The sequence below is a fragment of the Lynx canadensis genome, chromosome C1, assembly GCF_007474595.2.
Source record: "Lynx canadensis isolate LIC74 chromosome C1, mLynCan4.pri.v2, whole genome shotgun sequence".
Taxonomy (NCBI): domain Eukaryota; kingdom Metazoa; phylum Chordata; class Mammalia; order Carnivora; family Felidae; genus Lynx; species Lynx canadensis.
In genome coordinates, this window is record NC_044310.1 from 74908168 (window position 1) to 74930245 (window position 22078).

General features: G+C 40.3%; 1 protein-coding gene across 4 annotated transcripts in view; it reads right to left on the bottom strand.

Annotated features, from left to right (window-relative positions):
- The window catches only part of KYAT3 (kynurenine aminotransferase 3), a 73307-nt gene that overhangs the window by 42977 nt on the left and 8252 nt on the right, over window positions 1–22078 (bottom strand). Inside the window, exon 1 of one of the 4 annotated variants that reach the window (XM_030325038.1) lies at window positions 21037–21150. The exons of the other annotated variants lie outside the window; for them this stretch is intronic. The gene's annotated coding sequence lies outside the window, so the exon portion shown is untranslated. Of the gene's footprint in view, window positions 1–21036; window positions 21151–22078 lie in introns of those variants that run through there. 4 annotated transcript variants of the gene reach the window in all.

Genomic DNA, 22078 nt, shown 5'->3' on the forward strand with positions numbered 1-22078 from the left:
AAAGATTGACAGCAAACCACCAGAAACTAGGGAAAAGCATAAACAGACTCTTTCTGACATCATACAAAAGAAACCAACCCTGGTACACTTTGCTCTTGGAATTTAGCCTACAAAACTATGAGCTGATACAGTTTTGTTGCTTACGCCACTCAGTTTGTAGTACGGTTAAGGCAGCCCGAGGAAATTAAAACAGTGGTGAACATTTACAAGACACCCTATAGTGTCCAAAAACATCAGGATTCAGCAGAAGATGCAAATTCTCACTATATAAGAATTGCTGTTCAGAGGAGATCCAGTCTTAGGAAATGAAAATAAAACTGATTTCTTATTGCGTCTCTCAACCCTGAAATACAGGCAGATCAACACTAAACCATCCTGCACACCTAGAAAACTGATTTGAGGATTAACACAACAATCTGCACAATCTGAACCACAGAACTTGGCAGGTATGCAGCATGGAGAGAAGAACTGGGGGAGAGAGAAGCTGTGGAGGGCAGGGAGCTGTTTTTCCTTGCAGAAAGAGGATGGAGATGGGGGAAGAGTACAAGAAAAGCACCCCCCCCCAAAAAAAAAGCAGCTGGAGAGAAAGTGGAAAAGTGGAAACAGCCGCAGAGACTGAACACAAAAGGGAGAAAGGAGAAAGAAGAGTGTTTAAATTCCATTAAGACTCTATAAACAGGGGGAGCGGAGTCTGAAACTTTGCAACTCAATATCTGGAGGTGCTCTAGTGGAAAGGGAGAATCCCCAGGAGCAGAGAGCAAGGTTGGAGAGGTCCTCAGGCCACATGGGGAGAGGTGGTTCCCCTGCTAATAGGACATTTGGTAGAGACTGTGCAGCCACCCCACAGGAAAAGGTCCCAGTGGACTCTGGAGAACAACCACATTCGCTGGTGCTGGAACAAAGATGTTATGGGGGAAGCCTGATGCCAGATGTGTGTTGTGATTTTCCATAAACCCTGAAACACTGCTGCTACAGAATCGCATGAACTTCTTCCAGGGCAGGCTGGCACCCAGACACAGGCTCTGGGCATTGGCAGCAGCGCAGTCTCCTGAACGTTTTGAGGGACGGCTGGCACTTGGCCATTGCTCAGTAAGACCCTCCCCCAGAAGGTCTGAGTGAGTCAAAGCTGCAGTCCCATAGAAGTGAGGGGTTGGGAAACACAGCCCCGTTTGAGATAAAACTCAGGAGGGAGGTGCTGCCTGGCAGCCTGAGGGCTTTATCACGGGCAGTTTAGAAGCGGGGAGTGGACGGAAGCCAGAGACAAAGGAGGGTGCCGGTTGTGGAGAGCACAGAGTTCCAATACAAGAGATTGGGTAGCTGGGTGATGCCATTTTCACCCTTCCTGCGGATAAGCATACATGTCTACATGCGCCACAGCACTCCCAGTAAGCTAAGCAGGGCCATCAAGTGGAGAATGGACCTGTTACACTAAGCCCTGCCCAACTGGGCCAACAGTGCTCTTGACAAACACAAGTCTCTCTGCCTGCTTAGTTTGCAGACTATAAAGTACTTCATAGCTTGACTTCTCTGGGAAAACAGATATAATTTCAATCATACTGCATTCTGTTCGCTGGTCCTTTTACTCAATTTTTTCCTTTTTCTTTTCTTACTCTTGAATACAGAAAAGAGAAAAAATCTACTTGTATTTTCCATTTATATTAAAAAATTTTTCTTTAAAATTTTTTCTACATTTTTTACCTTTTTGTAAATTTTTAAAATTGTTTTACTTTTTTTTTTTTTTAAATTTTTTTTTTCAACGTTTATTTATTTTTGGGACAGAGAGAGACAGAGCATGAACGGGGGAGGGGCAGAGAGAGAGGGAGACACAGCATCGGAAACAGGCTCCAGGCTCTGAGCCATCAGCCCAGAGCCCGACGCGGGGCTCGAACTCACGGACTGCGAGATCGTGACCTGGCTGAAGTCGGACGCTTAACCGACTGCGCCACCCAGGCGCCCCTTGTTTTACTTTTATCATTTCATTTTATTCTATTTTATTGTATTCATTTTTTTCAAATTTCCAGAAGTTTTCCTTTTTTTCTCCTTATCTTTCCCTTTTTTCTCTAATCTATCAAGCTTCTTTCAACAACCACACCAAAACACACCTAGGATCTAGCATACTTTATTTGATGTCTTTGAGTTGTTTTTAATTTTATTATTATTTTTTTACTTTATTAATTCCTTTTCTTCTCCAAAATGATGAAACAAAGGAATTCACCCCAAAAGAAAGAACAGGAAGAAATGAGAGCCAGGGACTTAATCAACACAGATACAAGCAAGATGTCTGAACCAGAATTTAGAATCATGATACTAAGAATACTAGCTGAGGTGGAAAATAGATTAGAATCCCTTTCTGCAGAGATAAAAGAATTAAAAACTAGTCAGGATGAAATAAGAAATGCTACAACTGAGCTGCAATCTCGAGTGGATGCCATGGCAGCAAGGATGGATGAGGCAGAGTAGCAAATCAGCGATACAGAGGACAAACTTATGGAGAATAATGAAGCAAATAAAAAGAAGGAGACTAAGGCAAAAGAGTATGAAATAAAAATTGGAGAACTCAGTGACTCATTAAAAAGAAATAACCTAAGAATCACAGGGTTCCCAGAAGATGAAGAGAGAGAAAAAGGGGTAGAAAATTTATGTGAGCACATCATAGCAGAAAACTTTCCTAACCAGGGGAAAGACAGTCATCAAAATCCAGTAAGTACAGAGGACTCCCATTAGATTCAACAAAAACCGACCATATCATAGTCAAATTCACAAAATACTCAGGCAAGGAAAGAATCATGAAAGCAGCAAGGGAAAAAAAGAAGTCCCTAACCTACAAGGGAAGACATATCAGGTTCGCAGTGGACCTATCCAAAGAAACTTGGCAGGCCAGAAAGGAGTGGTAGGATATAGTCAATGTGCTGAATGGGAAGAATATACAGCCAAGAATTCTCTATCCAGCAAGGCTGTCATTCAAAATAGGAGAGAGAAAAAGTTTCCGAGACAAACAAAAATTAAAGGAGTTTGTGACTAGTGAACCAGCCCTGCAAGAAATTTTAACTTCTCTCTGAGGAGAGAAAAGATGAGGGGGAAAAAAAAAAGACCAAAAGCAACAAAGACTAGAAAGCACCAGAGAACATTACCAGAAACTCCAACTCTATAGGTGACAGAAAGGCAATAAATCATATCTTTCAGTACTCACTCTAAACGTCAATGGTCTAAACGCTCCAATCAAGAGACAGAATGTAACAGAACGGATAAGAAAACAAGATCCATCTATATGCTGTTTACAAGAGACCCATATTAAGCCTAACGACACCTTCAGATTGAAAATAAGGGGATGGAGAACCATCTATCATGCTAATAGTGGCCAAAAGAAAGCCGTGGTAACCATACTTATATCAGACAATCTAGATTTTAAGAAAGATTGTAACAAGAGGTGAAGAATTGCATTATATCATAATCAAGAAGCATCAACAAATGTAAACATTTATGCCCCCAACGTGCAAGCACCCAAATATATAAACCAATTAATCACAAACACTGTGTCAAAGAAACTCATTGACAATAACATCATAATAGTAGGGGACTTCAACACTCCACTTACAGCAAAGGAGATCATCTAAACAGAAAATCAACAAGGAAACAAGGGCTTTGAATGACACACTGGGCCAGATGGACTTAACATATATATTCAGAACATTTCATACAAAAGCCGAAGTATATGCATTCTTCTTGAGTGCACATGGAACTCCAGAATAGATCACAGAATAGATCACAAACTGGAACACAAATCAGCCCTCAAGTACAAAGAGATTGAGATCATACCATGCATATTTTCAGACCACAACGTTATGAAACTCAAAATCAACCATAAGAAAAATTTGGAAAGATAAATACTTGGGAGTATAGGTGGGGTGCCTGGGTGGCTCAGTTGGTTGGACGACCGACTTCAGCTCAGGTCATGATCTCGCAGTTTGTGGGCTCAAGCCCTGTGTCAAGCTCTGTGCTGACAGCTCAGAGCCTGGAGCCTACTTCAGATTCTGTGTCTCCCCCTCTGCCTACCCCTCCCCTGCTTACACTCTGTGTCTGTCTTTCAATAATAAATAAACATTAAAAAAAATTTTTTTTGAAAGAATGAATAGGCTAACCAAGACATTAAAGAGGAAATTAAAAAGTACATGGAAGCCATGGAAATGGTAATACCACAGCCTAAAACCTCTGGGACGCAGCAAAGGTGGTCATAAGAGGGAAGTATATAGCAATTCAGACCTTCCTATAGAAGGAAGAAAGGTCTCAGTTACACAACCTAACCTCACAGCTCAAAAACCTGGAAAAAGAACAGCAAATAAAACCGAAAACCAGCTGAAAGCAGGAAATAATAAAGATTAGAGCAGAAACCAATGCTATCAAAACCAAAAAAACAGTAGAACAGATCAATGAAACCAGAAGCTGGTTCCTTGAAAGAATTAATAAAACTGTGGGGGGGGGGGCACCTGGGTGGCTCAGTTGGTTGAGCGTTCAACTTCAGCTCAAGTCATGATCTCACGGTTCATGGGTTCGAGCCCCGCATCAGGCTCTGTGCTGACAGCTCAGAGCCTGGAGCCTGCTTCAGATTCTGTGTCTCCCTCTCTCTCTGCCCCTCCCCCACTCACACTGTTTCTGTCTCTCTCTCAAAAATAAATAAATTTAAAAAAAAGAAAAGAATTAACAAAATTGATAAGCCCCTAGTCAGTTTGAGCAAAAAGAAAAAGGACCCATAAATAAAATCAAGAATGAAAGAGTAGAGATCACAACCAAACACTGCAGAAATACAAACAGTAACAAGAGAATCTTATGAGCAATTATATGCCAATAAAATGGGCAATTTGGAAGAAGTGGACAAATTCCTAGAAACATATAAACTACCAAAACGGAAACAGGAAGAAATAGAAAATCTGAACAGACCCATAACCAGTAAAGAAACTGAAGTAGTAACCAAAAATCTCCCAAAAAAACAAGAGTCCAGGGCCAGAGAGCTTTCCAGGGGGAATTCTACCAAACATTTAAAGAAGAGTTAACACCTATTCTCTTGAAACCGTTCCAAAATATAGAAATGGAAGGAAACTTCCAAACTCTTTCTATGAAGCCAGCATCACCTTGATTCCAAAACCAGACAAAGACCCCAATAAAACTACAGACCAATTTCTTTGATGAACATGGATGCAAAAATCCTCAACAAGATACTAGCCAACCGGATCCAACAATACATTAAAAAAATTATTCACCACGACCAAGTGGGATTTATACCTGGGATGCAGGGCAGGTTCAATATCAGCAAAATAATCAATGTGATACATCACATCAATAAAAGAAAGGACAAGAACCACATGATCCTCTCAATAGATGCAGAGAAAGCATTTGACAAAATACAGCATCCTTTTTTGATAAAAACCCTCAAGAAAATAGAGACAGAAGGATCATACCTCAAGATCATAAAAGCCATATATGAAAGACCCACTGCCAATATCATCCTCAATGGGGGAAACAGAGCTTTCTCCCTAAGGTCACGAACACAACAGGGATGTCCACTCTTGCCACTGTTAACTCAACATAGTATTGGAAGTTTTAGTCTTAGCAATCAGACAACACAAAGGAATAAAAGGCATCCAAATCGGCAAGGAGGAAGTCAAACTTTCACTTTTTGCAGATGACATGATACTCTACATGGAAAACCCAAAAGATTCCACCAAAAAACTGCTAGAACTGATTCATGAGTTCAGCAAAGTCACAGGATATAAAATAAATGCACAGAAATCAGTTGCATTTCTATACACCAACAATGAAGCAACAGAAAGAGAAATCAAGGAATTGATCCCATTTACAACTGCACACACACAAAAAACAATAAAATACCTGGGAATAAACCTAACCAAAGAGGGAAAAATCTATACACTGAAAACTACAGAAGCTTATGAAAAAAACAGAAGACACAAAAAAATGGAAAAATATTCCATGCTTCTGAATCGGAAGAACAAACATTGTTAAAATGTCAATACTACCCAAAGCAATCCATATATTCAATGCAATCCCTATCAAAATAACAACAGCATTCTTCACAGAGGTAGAACAGACAATCCTAAAATTTGTATGGGACCATAAAATAGCCGAATAGCCAAAGTAATCTTGAAAGAGAAAACTGAAGCTGGAGGCATCACAATCCCAGACTTCAAGACATACTACAAAGCTGTAATCAAGACGGTATGGTACTGGCACAAGAACAGACACTCAGATCAATGGAACAGAATAGACAACCCAGAAATGGACCCCCAAGTGTATGGCCAACTAATCTTTGACAAAGCAGGAAAGAATATCTAATGGAATAAAGACAGTCTCTTTAGCAAATGGTGCTGGGAAAAGTGGACAGTGACATGCAAAAAAAAAAAAAAAAAAAAATGAACCTGGATCACTTTCTTACACCATACACAAAATTCAACTCAGAATGTATGGAAGACCTAAATGTAAGACAGGAAGCCATCAAAATCTTCAAGGAGAAAGCAGGCAAAAACCTCTTTGACCTCGGCTGCAACAACTTCTTACTCAACAGATCTCCAGAGCCAAGGGAAACAAAAGCAAAAATGAAACTATTGGGACCTCATCAAGATAAAAAGCTTCTGCACAAGTAAAGAAACAACCGGCAAAACTAAAAGGAAACCGATGGAATGGGAGAAGATATTTGCAAATGACATATCAGATAAAGGGTTAGTATCTAAAATCTGTGAGGAACTTATCAAACTGAACACCCAAAAAACAAATAATCCAGTGAACAAATGGACAAAAGACATGAATAGACACTTCTCCAAGGAAGACATCTAGACGGCTAACCGACACATGAAAAATGCTCAACATCACTCATCCTCAGGGAAATACAAATCAAAACCACAATGAGATACCAACTCACACATGTCAGAATGGCTAACATTAACAACTCAGGAAACAATGGATGTTGCCAGGATGCAGATAAAGAAGAACCCTTTTACACTACTGGTGGGAATCAAACTGGTGCAGCCACTCTTGAAAACAGTATAGAGGTTCCTCAAATAAAAAACAGAACCACCCTACAATCCAGCAATTGCACTACTAGTAATTTATCCAGGGGATACAGGTATGCTGTTTTGAAGGGGCACGTGCACCCCAATGTTTATAGCAGCGCTATCCACAAAAGCCAATGTATGGAAAGAACCCAAGTGTCCATTGATGAATGAATGGATAAAGAAGATGTGATATATATATATAAAATGGAGTATTACTCGGCAATCAAAAAGGCAATCCATTTGCAACTCTGTGGATGGAAATGGAGGATATTATATTAAGCGAAATTACTCAGAAAAAGACAAATATCATGACTGCACTTAGATGAGGAATTTAAGGTACAAAACATATGAACATAAGGGAAGGGAAGCAAAAATAATATAAAACAGGAGAGGGCCAAAACATAAGACTCTTAAATATAGAGAACAAACAGGGTTGCTGGAGAAGTTATTGGAGGGGGGATGGTATAAATGAGTAAGGGGCATTAAGGAATCTACTCCTGAAATCATTGTTGCACTATATGCTAACTAACTTGGATGTAAATTTTTTTTTTCAACGTTTATTTATTTTTGGGACAGAGAGAGACAGAGCATGAACGGGGGAGGGACAGAGAGAGAGGGAGACACAGAATCAGAAACAGGCTCCAGGTTCTGAGCCATCAGCCCAGAGCCTGACGCGGGGCTCAAACTCCCAGACCGCGAGATCGTGACCTGGCTGAAGTTGGACGCTTAACCGACTGCGCCACCCAGGCGCCCCTTTCTTGGATGTAAATTAAACAATAAATAAATTTTTTAAAATGTGAAGAAAACTGGATGCCTATGGGGAATTGCCTCACATGTATGTTGGGAAATCTGCAAGGCTTGTATAATTTCTGAGCCAGCTAACTCCATGAGGTGGTTTCTGCTCCCAGGTAGATTAATTCCTGGCATACATATATTATACTGTTACGTTATAAACACAAAACTGCTAGTGAATAGTAGTAATAGTAGTAGTAATAGTAGTAATAGTACTGCTTCTTTGATTTTATTTTCTTTTTTTTTTTAAATCAACTTGCGGCTGAAAAGTGCAGTTCTAAAGAATCACCACTAGATGCCACTCTTGGCAGAAATGAGAAAAAGGCCTATTGCTATTGTCTTTAAAATGTTTATTGCAATGGTGTTGGAACAAGGAAACCTTGGAAAGAAAAAAAAAATATTACCCATTATCCTAAGCCTCTAGAATACTAAAGTTTCAACTGCATATATTGTTAAGACTGTCTGTAAGACATGCTGCATATAGGTGGGATAGAATAGGCGTAGAAAAAGTTTCCCCGAAAGGTGGGTTGAAGCTGGGGAAGCTGAGGCTGTTAACATCTATGAAGCATGGACTGAGTCAAGTGTAACAAAGATAAAGAGTGCAAGAAAAGGTCAAAAACAGAAAAAAACAAAGCTAGTGGTTAGAGAGGTGAAGACAATAATCAGACATGAGAAGCTGACAGACCCTGTGCATCAAGACCAGGCTGGAGAAGGAAGTAAACAAGCTTGTAGTGGGCACCCCTTTGATGTGGTGCCCAGCTGCTGGGCAGCCAAAACATCTATTATCTTTCAGATCTATGAATTAGGTATAGTTGCAATCACATGTGATTTTTTAAACATTTGCCTTGTCTTTTAACAGAGTACCTTAAACATTTTACTAATTTTCTTAGTCATTGGGGCGCCTGGGTAGCTCAGTTGGTTAAGCGTCCGACTTCGACTCAGGTCATGATCTCACGGTTCGTGAGTTTGAGCCCAGCGTCGGGCCCTGTGCTGACGGCTTGAAGCCTGAAGCCTGCTTCACATTCTGTGTCTCCCTCTCTCTCTGCCCGTCTCCCACTCACACTCTGTCTCTTAAAAATAAAATAAAACGTAAAGAAAAAAAATTTTTTTTAAAGTTTTTCTTAGTCATCATAAAACTTTCACTTTTAATTAGCAGACATTATTTCAGGTTACTTATGGATACATAAGTATCCATACATTTTAGTCATTCATTGTTTGAGCATTTGTTATATCCAGTGTGTTTCCACTGTGCATTTAATTATAGGGTTCCTGCTCTGTTTCCTTTAAAGTCTGATGTGGAAGGTGAATGCCCTATTGTAACATTGTAAAGTATTCATTACCACAAGAAAAAATGAAATGTCATCAATATTATAGTCATCTAGTTCCAGCTAAACTACCTAACCACACAACTTTTGATTACTTTTATGGAAAATGTAAGGTATAAAATTTGATGTTCCAACAACCACCATGATGACACGTAGTATCGTTTCCCTTCATTCCTTAACACTTACTTCCTAAGAGTCTTTTTTTAAAAATATGGATCTATTTTAAAAAGAAAATGCGCATAACTGCATAATTTACTGTATAATAAACTGCATACTTTATTGACATTTTACCAGTTTGAATTTGCTAGAAATTTGAATGTTCCCTAACCTGACTAAAAAGAAACTTTGCTATACTCTTTCCCAGCTTTAAGAGTGAGAAACAGACCAGTGCATAGATGCCTTTGAAGCTCCCAAGCTCTGTTAATCAGCTCTCTTGTTGCACAGAAACTCCATCTGAAACAGTTTTGGCAAAAAGGGGAATTTATTAGGGGGGCTCCTGGGTGGCTCATTTAGTTAAGTGTCTGACTTCAGCTCGGGCTGAGATCTCACGGTTCATGAGTTCAAGCCCAGTGTCAGCCTCTATGCTGACAGCCTGGAGCCTGCTTCAGATTCTGCGTCCCGATCTCTCTTGGCCCCTACTCCACTGGCACTCTATCTTTCTATCTCTCTCAAGAATAAACAAACATTAATAAAAATAAAAATAAATAAAAAGAAAGCTCTTGTCACCATGAGAAGGAAAGAAGTGTACCCAGGCTCAAGGGTAAGTGAAGCCAGACACCTGTACCTCATCCACTTCATCTACATTTCTACCCAATCTCCCCTATTGCTGGTAACTGCAAGCTCATGTCTTCTTTACATTCTAACCACATTGGCTTTCGTTCATTCACTCAACAAATATTTATTGAATACCTATTGTGTACAAGGCACTCTTTGGCTTGGGATATACCAGTAAGCAAAACAAACCAAGATTCCCTATTCCCATTGAGCCTTTCAATCTTTCCATATCTTAAACACACCCAGTTTGCTCCTATCATATATTATTACCCTATATATTCACCTCTCCTTTTCGGAAGGAATGACTTTGAGATTGGCCACGTGATTTGCTCTGGTCAATGGAGTGCAAGTGGATGTGACATATACTATGTTCAAGAAGCTGTAAGCACTTTTGCATGGTTTTGGCTCAGCCTTAATTTCTTCTGTCCTTTACTATGTGAAGACCATGTCTCAGACAGGGGCTACTCCTTTAGCCTCAATCCTAGATTAAAAAGACACAGAGTGGAGTTGCAAACTGGAGCAAAGCCAGTACTTATTTGTAGCCTGTATGTCTTATGGGTGAGAATGCAGTGTTTAGTGACCTAAGAAGGTAAGATTTGGTGGGTTTTGTTACTGTAGCAAAGTTGATGACATAAAAGCCTTTGTGGGGCCCCTGGGTGGCTCAGTTGGTTAAGTGTCCAACTCTTGGTTTCAGCTCAGGTCATGATCTCACAGTTTCTGAGTTTGGGCCCCACGCTGACAGCTCAGAGCCTATTTGGGATTCTTTCTCTCTCCCTCTTTCTCTGCCCTCTCCCACTTGCTCTCTCTCTCTCAAAAAAAAAAAAAAAAAAAAAAAAAAAACAACAACCTTTGGGGGTGCCTGAGTGGCTCAGACGGTTGGGCAACCGACTTTGGCTCAGGTCATGATCTCGCGGTTTCTGAGTTCGAGCCCCTTGTGGGACTCTGTGTTGACAGCTCGGAGCCTGGAGCCTGCTTTGGATTCTGTGTCTCCCTCTCTCTCTGCCCCTCCCCTGCTCACATTCTGTCTCTGTCTCTCAATAACAAATAAATGTTAAAAAAAAATTTTTATTAAAAAAAAAAAACTTTGTAATTGCTGTGTGCTCTGCCTGGAATGCCCTTCTCTTAGATCTTCATGTGCCTGGCTCTTTATGTCACTCTATTCAATATGACTCTGCACCCCACCCCTCTTCACCTGCTTGTTTCCTTGGGGTGAATGCTGGATAAGCAACGGCACATAGCAAGGAAGCTGTGTGTGTGCGCCCGTGTAGTCAGACCTCATGGTGCCTTGGAGAAGACGAAAATGAGGTTTTTTCCTTACTATAGAAATAAATATTTGTGTGGTTAAATACACACATGTACACAATACTGAAATATAACCTCAGAGAGGGCTTCCAAAACTATATGCCCTAATATTACTGCCTCTCTCCCACTAGCCCCACCAATAATTTTAGCTTATTTCTATTTTATTTTCTTATGACATTTACCACTACTTGAAATTATTACTCCTTAATTATTTATCTTGCTCACTAAAATGAAAACTTCAGATAATAAGGACTTGTGTTGTTCAGTGCTGTATCTCTGGTATCTAAAATGGTTTTTGGCAGGTTGCATTCACAAGTATTTTCTGAACACAATGAAATCCTACCTCTGTTTAACTATCCTTATTTTTAAATACCTCAATGACATCCTCCCTCTAACCCATCACCCATCACTACAGAGCTATAAAATAGATTAGGGGATGCTACCACTTTGCTCTAAAATCTTTATTGACTTTCCTCAAACTATGGAACAAAGTTCGTCAAACCTGGCATTCAAGGCCCTTAATTTATTTCCAGTCTTCTCTCCCACCATGCCATCCCCTCACATACAGTGAATCAACAGTATAAGACCACTTGCCATTCTCTAATTGCATTCACGGTGTTTCTGTTTCCCATGCTTTTATTTTTTTTAGTTAAAAAAATTTTTTTTAATGTTTATTTATTTTTGAGAGAGAGAGAGAGAGAAAGCATGAGCAAGTGGGGGAGGGACACAGAGAGAGGGAGAATCTGGCTCCAGGCTCTGAACTGCCAGCACAGAGCCCAACATGGGGCTCGAACCCAAGAACCATGAGATCATGACCTGAGCAGAGGTCGGCCGCTTAAGTGACTGAGCCACCCAGGCGTCCCTTTACTGTTCTTTCTTAAGATGCTATACAAACCAAAAGCACCCCTTTGAGTTACTCATTATTGAGCTCTCCCGTTTGTATGTACAATGCACATGTTACATGTTAATTAAGTATGTTTCTTTTACTCTTGTTACTCTGTCTTTGTAAGTCTAATTTTCAGGGTCTCAGCCAGAAAACCTAGGAGGGTAGACAACAGAATTATTTTTCCCTCCCCCTAAATATCATTCAGTGGGCTCACAAATCTTAAATAGTTGCCAGGTAAGCCACAGAAGGGGGAAAGAATTACAACATATATCTTACAAAAAACTATTTGGAATATATAAAGAACTTTTACAACTCAAGAGAAGGTAAACAAGATTTGACAGCCACTTTGTAGAAAATATATGAATGGCCAGAAGCACATAAAAGATGCTCAATGTCATTAGTCATTGGGAAAATGCAAATTAAAACCATAATGAGGTGCTACTAAATACCCATGAGAATGGCTAAAAGTGTTGATAGTGAGTGTTGGTAAGGATGTGGGGCAGCCTGGAACTCACAGGAACCTGGTGGGCATGTAAAATGGTACAACCACTTTGGAAGCTACTTAGCAGTTACTTAAAAATTAAACGTAAATGTACAGTACAACCCAACCATTCCACTGTTAGGTGTTTACCTAAAAGAAATGAAAGCATATGTCTACACAATGGCTTGTATACAGACGTTCCCAACAGTTTTACTCACAATAGCAAAACCTGGAAACAATCTAAAAGCCCATTAACAGGTAAATGGATAAACAAATGATGGTATATCCATATAATGTGATACTAGTCAGTAATAAAAAGGAATGAACTACTGGGGCACCTTGGTGGCTCAGCCCGTTAGGCGTCCAACTTCAGGTCACGATCTCGTGGTTTGTGAGTCTGAGCCCCCACATCGGGCTCTGTGCTGACAGCTCAGAGCCTGGAGCCTGCTTCGGATTCTGTGTCTCCCTCTCTCTGTAACCCTCCCCCACACTCTCTCTTAAAAATAAACAGTAAAAAATTTTTTTAAAAAAAGGAATGAACTACTGATACATCACAACATGAGTAAATTTAAAAATCATTATGCATGTGAAAAAAAAGATGACACAGTACATACTATTATAATCCAATTAATACAAAATAATATTTTTTTACAAAGAAAACTAACGTATGGAGCCAGAGCAAATCAACAGTGAGGGATGAACTGCAAAGGAACAGGAGGAATCTTGACCACGTTCTGTATGTTGATTTTAGCAGTGGTTTTATGATACATACTTCTTCAAATCATCATAGAGTTTTACACCCTAAGTGGATACCATTAATTGTATTTTGATAAAGCTGATTTTAAAAAGCTGCCAGGGTAGTTTCTTATAAAACAAAAATTCTATACAATCCAGCAATCACTCTCATTGGTATTTCACACAAAGCAGTTGAAGAATTATGTTCATAAAAAAATCCCGTGTGTGATGTTTGGCAATTTATAATTGCCAAAACTTAGAAGCAACGAAGATACCATTCAGTAGGCAAATGGGTAAACTGTGGTAGAACCAGATGACAGAATGTTATTCAGTGCTAAAAAGAAATGAGGCATCAGGCAAAGATGACAAGAGGGAACCTTAAGGGCAAAATCATGAAGACAGTAAAAAGATCAGTGTATGCCAGGGCTTGGGTGGAAGAAGGTATGAATAGGTAGAAGACAGGATTTTTAGGGCAGTGAAACTATTCTGCATAATACTATGAAGGTGCATTCCCTCATACTTTTGTCAAAATCCACAGAATGTACAACAATATGAGTGAACGCTAATAAAAACTATGAACACTGGGTAACAATGATGCATCTCTACAGGTTCATCAATTGTAATAAATGTACCACTGTGGTAGCGGATACTGATAATAGGGGAGGCTATGCATGTGGGAGGGCAGGGGATAGATGGCAATTCTCTAGTTTCTGCTCAATTTCGCTCTGAACATATAATACTCTAAAAAATAGTCTATTAATAAATGGAAAATAAGTTTTTTTAATTAAAAAAAAAAAGCTTCCAGGGTATGCTGAAATGTCTTCTTTCTCCCTTTGGACAAGATACTCCTCAAGCAAGCAGATAATAACAGAATTATCTCATAGATTTTAGATGTTTTCCAAGGTATGATGATTTATATCTTCCAACTCCCCCACCCCTGCAAAAACAAAACAAAACAAAACAAAACAAAATAAAGCAAAACAAAACAGACAAATCACACTCTTTTGCCACTAGATGGCATAGAATGTTCCTGTTCCTGTAATGGTAGAAGAACAGAAAGTTAAAACTCAGAAGTACAAATGTAGAGCAGGGATTGATGACTTAAGATATACAAGGAGAAAAACTAATTACATAAAAATCCAATTTATAACTCAAAGGCACACATATTTAACTGGAATTTTTAAGCAACATATACAGTTGTTTCAAATTATAATTACTTGTGTCTAATATGCTGTAGCTATTTGATATTTGTTGACTAAATGAGTGAAAAGGGAAGGAATATGGATCCCCTCTGAGAGATAATACGTAAGAGGAAAAATGTGTTCTTTAAGGGAGAACTGTGCAGTGGCTACATGAACACACCCTTCCAGGGCTGAGTCTAGCAGAGCTAAAATTGGTCTTTGACATATTTTACACCTTTGTAGACTGAAGGTAACTGACAGGGAAAATGGTTCCAGAGTTTTGATTGACTTCCCTCCATCCAGTGGAAAAATGAGTTTTACCTTCATTTGCAATTCAATTCCCTTATCAAATACAAATTTATGCTTTTTGACTTTCCTTTGAACTGGTCATAACTTGTTTGTTCTCTCATATGAATAAAATAAAAATCTTTAATACATATGCATCTTTACATTTGTATAAGTCATGATTCTGCCTTTTTTCTGAAAATTATCTTTTAACAATACCTATAGAAAAACAAGCTTATTGGAAATAAGAGTCTTCAAACCTGGGAGCTGGCAGAATAGGTAAATACAGAATGGAAATACCAAAAAAATGGACTCAGGTCAAGGGAAAAAAAAAAAAAAAGCCTGATTTATTCTCTTTGAAAATCGGGTCCAAGCCAAGACTGACTATAAGTGAGTTTATTGTCCCCACCTATATTCACAGGGATGAACCCTCTGCCTGTCTGGACTATATAATCTCACCCTCCCCCAACTCCCCCACAGCTAATTAGATTAAGAATCGACTGAGTCAGGCTAAACCAATCAGGACAACTCTTGCGAATTTGGATTTAAGACTGTACAACAGGTCTCAGGTTTCTACTGGGCACTAACACCAGGAAGGTATGTAAAGCAGATTGGGGTCCCACCAATCTGTGTCCTGGAATATACGCCTACATGCCAATTAAAATTTCCAAACTTGTTTAACACAATGAACTTTCAAGCCAGGTAGATCTTACTTTGAAATTAAACATCAAAACTAATAGTAGGGGCACCTGGGTGGCTCAGTCGGTTGATTGTTTGACTCTTGATTTCTGCTCAGGTCACGATCCTGAGATAAAAGAATTGGCCCCGAGTCAGGCCCCATGCTCAGCATGGAGCCTGGTTAAGATTTTCCTCTTTCCTTCTCTCCCTGTCCCCAGCTCACATATAAGCGTGCTCGCTCGCACACTCTTTCTCTCTCTCTCTAAAATAAAAAATTAAAACAAAACAAAATCTACTGGCTATGCAAAGTAGCAGGTTCTTCTCTGAAAATTTCCTCATTTGTTTATAAGGAAAATGAATGCCTGTCCTGTGCCGCTGTTGTGATAATTAAATAAGTTAAATCCATAGTGAAAAACAGTTCTTGGTACACATCACATACTTAAAACCTAGTGTCTACTTAGAAAGCAGAAAAGAGGGGCACCTGGGTGGCTCAGTGGGTTAAGTGTCCGACTATTGATCTCGGCTCAGGTCTTGATTTCAGGATTGTGAGCTCAAGCCCCACATTGGGCTAAACGTTAAAAAAAAATTTTAATTAAAAAATAAAAAAATAAAGCAAGTGATACAGATAAAGTGCAGCCCAATGTCCATTACAGTCCTTTCCTCCGAGATGACTTTTATGTAACTTTCCAATGATATTAACGATGGTGTGGATGAGGATTTCTAGAGAAAACAGGTCTACAGGAAGGAGTCTAGCTAGGTCCACTATCTCTTGATTAAACTTGTCAATGCTACCCTTGTTAGGTCTAAAAACTATAGTGCTGGGAGCTGTAATATCTATAGAAATGGCAAAATATTACTAAGAACACCTAGAATTGCAATGGCCATTAAGGGGAACATTCCAGTTAGACAAGATCATTTATTTGCAAAGTACACTTGAAAATAAAGATTCCCAGGGGTGCCTAGGTGGCTCAGTAGATTAACCGTCCAACTTCAGCTCAGAGCATGATCTCACAGTTCATGGGTTCGAGCCCTGCTTGGGGCTCTGTGCTGATAGTGCAGAGCCTGCTTGGGATTCTTTTTCTTTCTCTCTCTCTCCCCCCACCCCCCTTCTCTGCCCCTCCCTGACTTGTGCTTTCCCTCTCTAAAAATAAATAAATAAACTTTAAAATAAAAGAAAGGTTCCCAAATTAAAGGAACAGAAAAGGATACCTATTTTAATTGGTATACAAAAGTTTCCAAAAGACTTCAAGATTCTAAAATAGCTTAAAAGATTCATTACAAAAGGCTAATGAAAAAGTAAAAACAGCAGAGGTACCTGAAACAAAAGACATTAATTAAGACTGATGTGACCCCTACTGCTCCACTCTATCCTTCTTTACCTGGGTGCTAGGTTTTACTAATTCTGTGTCTGAACTGCCTTTATACTCTGAAGAGACTGTTCAAGAACTACCTTTTGAAATTAAGCTGCCTGAAGTTGCAGCTACACTTTCTATCTTCTTTTTTTTTTCTTTTTAATGTTTATTTATTTTTGAGAGAGAGAGACAGACAGAGGCTGAGTGCAAGCAGTGGGGCAGATAAAGAGGGAGACACAGAATCCTAAGCAGGCTCCAGGCTCCGAGCTGTCAGCACAGAGCCCAACCACAAGATCACAACCTGAGCCAAAATTGGATTTTTAACCGAGTGAGCCACCCAGCCACCCCATTACACTTTGTACTTTAAAGTTCACTCTCATAGGGCAACAGTTCCCTCGGAGAGAAAAAGAAGTTGCCACTGTGGGGGTGGCTAACAAACTTCAGAGAGAAACTCTACCTCAACCAGTACCAATGACTTTGGAACCTTTTACTGAAAAACATTCCTTTTTGCTGTGTGACATAGCCCTAGTCATTCTATCAGGTAACCATCCCTGTCCAAACTCAAAGGGTTAATATGGGTTGCCTCCAAGGAAGACCTCACTTTGGAGTTCCCTGACCAACCTGAACCTGATCTTTCATGTTCTTTCCATTCTGTCCTTGAAATAGAAGAATTTTTTTTTAATGCTTATTTATTTGAGAGAGAGAGAGAGAGAGAGAGAGAGAGAGCGCGCGCGCAAGCGAGTGCGGGGGAGTGGCAGAGACAGAGAGGGAGACACAGAATCTGAAGCAGGCTCCAGGCTCTGAGCTGTCAGCACAGAGACTGACACGGGGCTCGAACCCACAAGCTGTGAGATCATGACCCGAGCCAAAGTCAGATGCCCAACTGACTGAGCCACCCAGGTGTCCCGAAATAGAAGAATTCTAACAGAAGTTCCTTAATTTAATCAAGATACCTGAAATTCAATGAGCTGCTTCCAGTATAAACAATGGAAGGATAAAAAGCGCAGCGCCTATAAAAATACGTATAGATGTGACTAAACTTCTTCCCGAATTTCCTCAGCATCCATGCAAGGCCTCAAACCAATAAGAGAAGACCTAATCAGCCAGGAGTTAATCAATTCTGTAGGAGGCCTTCTAACACTCAAGGGGCTTGCCAGTCCAGAAACCTAATGGAAGGGGATAGCAATTTGTCCAGGACTTCAGATCTATTAACAAGACAGTTATTCCTCTTTTTCCAAACATGCCTTTTGTCCCAAGTTCCACCTGACTCAAAATTGTTCACTGTGGCAGACCTCTGTTCAGCCTCTTTCAGCATCCCTGCAGATCCTGACAGACAAGATCTATTTGCCTTTACTCAGAATAATCAACAATACACCCGAACAGTTGGGTACAGAGGCCAAGGCTCATTGAGTCCCCTTCTTATTTCGCCCAGCTGCTCCACAAAGACAGAAATACCCTCCAGTTCCCCAGGTAATGAACTCTTTTATAGCATGTGGACAGTCTCTTGCTGTGCTCTGTTACTAAGAAGGCATCCATACAAGATCCCATTTATTTGCTACAACAGTTAGTTGAAAAGAACATAAGGTATCTGAAGAATCGCAATCATCCTCAGACACTGTTTATTACTTAAATCATGATGTAAGTACTGGTGGGATCCAGCTATCTCCAAAAAGAATTAAACTAATCCAGGAATTTCCTAGGCCTACAACAAAGTGACAGCTTCATGGAGTTCTAGGTCTAGCTGATGTCACAGACTATGGGTTGCTAATTTTTATGTGCTTCCCCATCTTATGAACTTATTACCATTTTGGTTCCTGGACCCCTTTCCCCAGGATGATATACATAAACAGGCCTTTCTAAAACGGAAACAAGCCTTACAAGAGCCACCTGCCCCAGGGAAGCTGAACTATTCAAAATCGTTCGCCTAATTTATACATGAAAAAGATAACCAAGTCCTGGAGATGCTCACACAAGATGGTGACAAAGGCTTGTTGCCCATTATAGTATGCAGCTTGATTCAGGTGCTTCAGTCTATCCCAGCTGCTTTAAGGCAAGATGCAGCTTCAGTCAGAAGCCTCAGCTGATCTAACATTCTGGAAGGGATGTCCACTTACTTACAAACCCCACATGCTGTCCAAAGCCTTCCTAACTCTGAATTGACCCACTAAACTCAAAGTCCTTCTGCTTTCACCACCAATCTTCATCTTAAATGTTGCAACATTCTTAGACCTGACACATTACGGCCCCCCTGCCTAATGAAGGTGAGCCTCACTACTGTGAGGTACTAACGTCCCATTTCAGGACATTGTGTCCTGATATAAGGGACACCCCTTTGACTAATTCTGATCTAATCTTGTTTTTTGATGGGTCATACTGTAAAAGTGAAAATGGAAGTTCCAAGCTGATTATGCTGTTACCACCCAATATGAACTACCCAGGAAGGGAGATGTGCCAAAAGCTAAATCAGCCCAACAAGCAGAGCACCAGACCCTCACCAGCGCAGGTCAGTTTCAAAAGGGCACGTTGTTAATATTTACAATGCTGAAGGATATGCCATTGGGGTAATCCATGAGTTTGGAATGTTATGGAAATAAAGGGGTTTTCTCATGTCCACTGGGACCCAAAGAAAAAATGGACGCATACACGACCTTACTCTATCTTCTGAAGTTCCTGTCCTCAAGTAGAGACACATACTAAAAGGATTAAACCTGAACATCAGGGACATGCCCCAGCTGACTTTCATGCAGAGGCAACAGCAAGAGAATCTGTAAAGGATGTGGCACATGTGGATAAAGTCCATTCTGCTTCTACAAAAAAAATCCCTTTGTTGCCAGACCTTTGCCATCCTGATGTCCTTGTGACATGGCAACAGTTTGCTCCTAAATCAGAAAAATTAGGATGTACAAATAACGCTTGTAAATTCAATGAACAGTCAAGGATACGGGAAGCCCATGATGGCTCCTTGGTTCTTTCCGGCTCCTTGGCAAATCCCATTTTTTGATTTTTACATTCCTTCACCCACCATGGTAGGTTTAACATAACTCAAATTATAAACAAACATTGGTGGAGAAACTTCTACAAGACTGCCAAAAACAAACAAACAAACAAACCACAGTTTACCATCAGTGTCTAACCTGTCAGGACCCCAGTTCTAGAAAACCTATTTTTGTTCCCAGCCTCCTATGGACGCTTTGAACACCTACAGCTGGACTTCATTCAACTGCCACCATTCTGGGCTTATCAATATGTTCTTGTTATTGTTTGTATATTTTCCAGATGGGCTGAAGCTTTCCCCTGCTGCAAGACTTACTCCCTCAAGTGACAAAGAAACTGGTAGAAAACATGTTTCCCATTTGGGGTATACTTTCCATAATTTCTAGTGATCAAGGCATCCACTTCATTGGGAGAATCATACAAGCTTTAATAAAGGCCTTACAAACATCTCGGACATATCACTTTTCCTATTGCCTCAATTCATTAGGCAAGGTTGAAAGAACTAATGCAATTTTCCAACTTAAAATCTCTGAGCTTACTGAAACCGCTGGACTCCCTTGGTCTAAGGTTCTGCCACTGGCTCTGCTGATGATTCACAACGTCCCCCTTGGTAAACATAAACTCACTCTACATGAGATAGTCACCTGCAGGCCAACTTCTATTGGCATGCAACTTTCTGCTTGTCACCTCATGCCAGTATGACTAGCTACTGTGAGTCTTTTTTTTTTTTTTTTTAATGTTTATTTATTTTTGAGAGAGACACAGAATGTGAAGGGGGGCAGGGCAGAGAGAGAGGGAGACAGGGTCCAGGCTCTGGGCTGTAAGCACAGAGCCCGACGTGGGGCTTGAACTCACGACCTGTGAGATTGTGATCCAAGCTGAAGTCGGTTGCTCAACCAAGCCACCCAGGCGCCCCTACTGTGAGTCTTTAATGTCTAATGCTACAGCCTACCATCAACAGGTTAAAGAAGCTTTCTCTGACCCCAGTTCCAAGGATCCTGTTGGTCATTCTGGAGCCTGGGGACTAGGTATTTTGGAAACACCATTGGGAAGGGGGGAAAAAAAAAGCAGCTCTAGAGCCACATTGGAAAGGACCTTACCAAGTATTCCTGACCACTGACACTGTTGAAAAACTAGAGGGCATTAAGCCTTGCATACATATCATACAGCTAAAGACAAGACAGACTCACTTGACCTCTGTTCCTGTAAAGATGCTGGAGACATATAAATCAAATTGACAAGGCAAGTAGCTGACATCGAAGTGAACTGCTTCTTCCCAAGACACCAGATCAAGACTTCATACTTTAACATGAAATTTTTTCTCCTCTTTCTTTCCTTTGGCATCAGCCTGGAAAGACAAGACCTTCATCTGTATCTCCCAGGCCATTGCTAAGAGGGAAAGGGGAGTAATCTTTCAGACTGCTGGATCTGTCATCAAAGATTCCAAGCTGTCCAGGATGTTAGAGAGCCCTGGTCCTCCCTGTGACTTATTTCTCTTCTTTTCCTAATGTCACTGAAAACTACGATTAACCCTGCACCCCCTGAAGTCTCCCACTGATTTCAACTTTTATAGATAGAACAAACTGCTTTGTTTTTTTCTTTCTTCAATTGTAAGTGTAGTACCCAATTAGATACAATCACTTCTATAAATCTTATTACTTGAACATCCTCGTTCTCCTGATCATCTAGCTCACATGTGCTCCCATTCTCTAAGACATCTCACCAGCAACACCCATCTTTGCAGGGTATTATAAGGACTCATTCTTTCAGTTTAGAAATGTTCTTCCCATTGTGCTGAAAATCTAACTGACCCCAGGCTGGGGTGACAGGTGAGAGGGCAAATGCAATAATCCCATCCTGACGGGAATGGTTTGTGCATCTTTGTCTATGGCAATTATCATTCTCCTTGGGCCTGTGAATGCCCTGTTGGCACAAGCTGGGCAAGGCCTCTTAAGTTATCTAACTGTACCCCTAACTTTTCACAAGCAAACTAAGACATCTCATTGGTCGACTCCCCTGAATTTATACCGTTGAGTTAAAAAAGACCTACCAGGAGGCATTCAGGATTCGGGATTTGCTTCTTTTGGCAGGGTCATGATTCCCGGGTTAGGAGTTAATGAAAAGGAGGATGTGATCAGAAACTTCTCCCAACTCTTGAAGATAATGAAGAATCTGTTGCTAATGGGATAGTTGTCCTACAAAGATCTTTAGCCTCTCTGGCAAAAGTTGTCC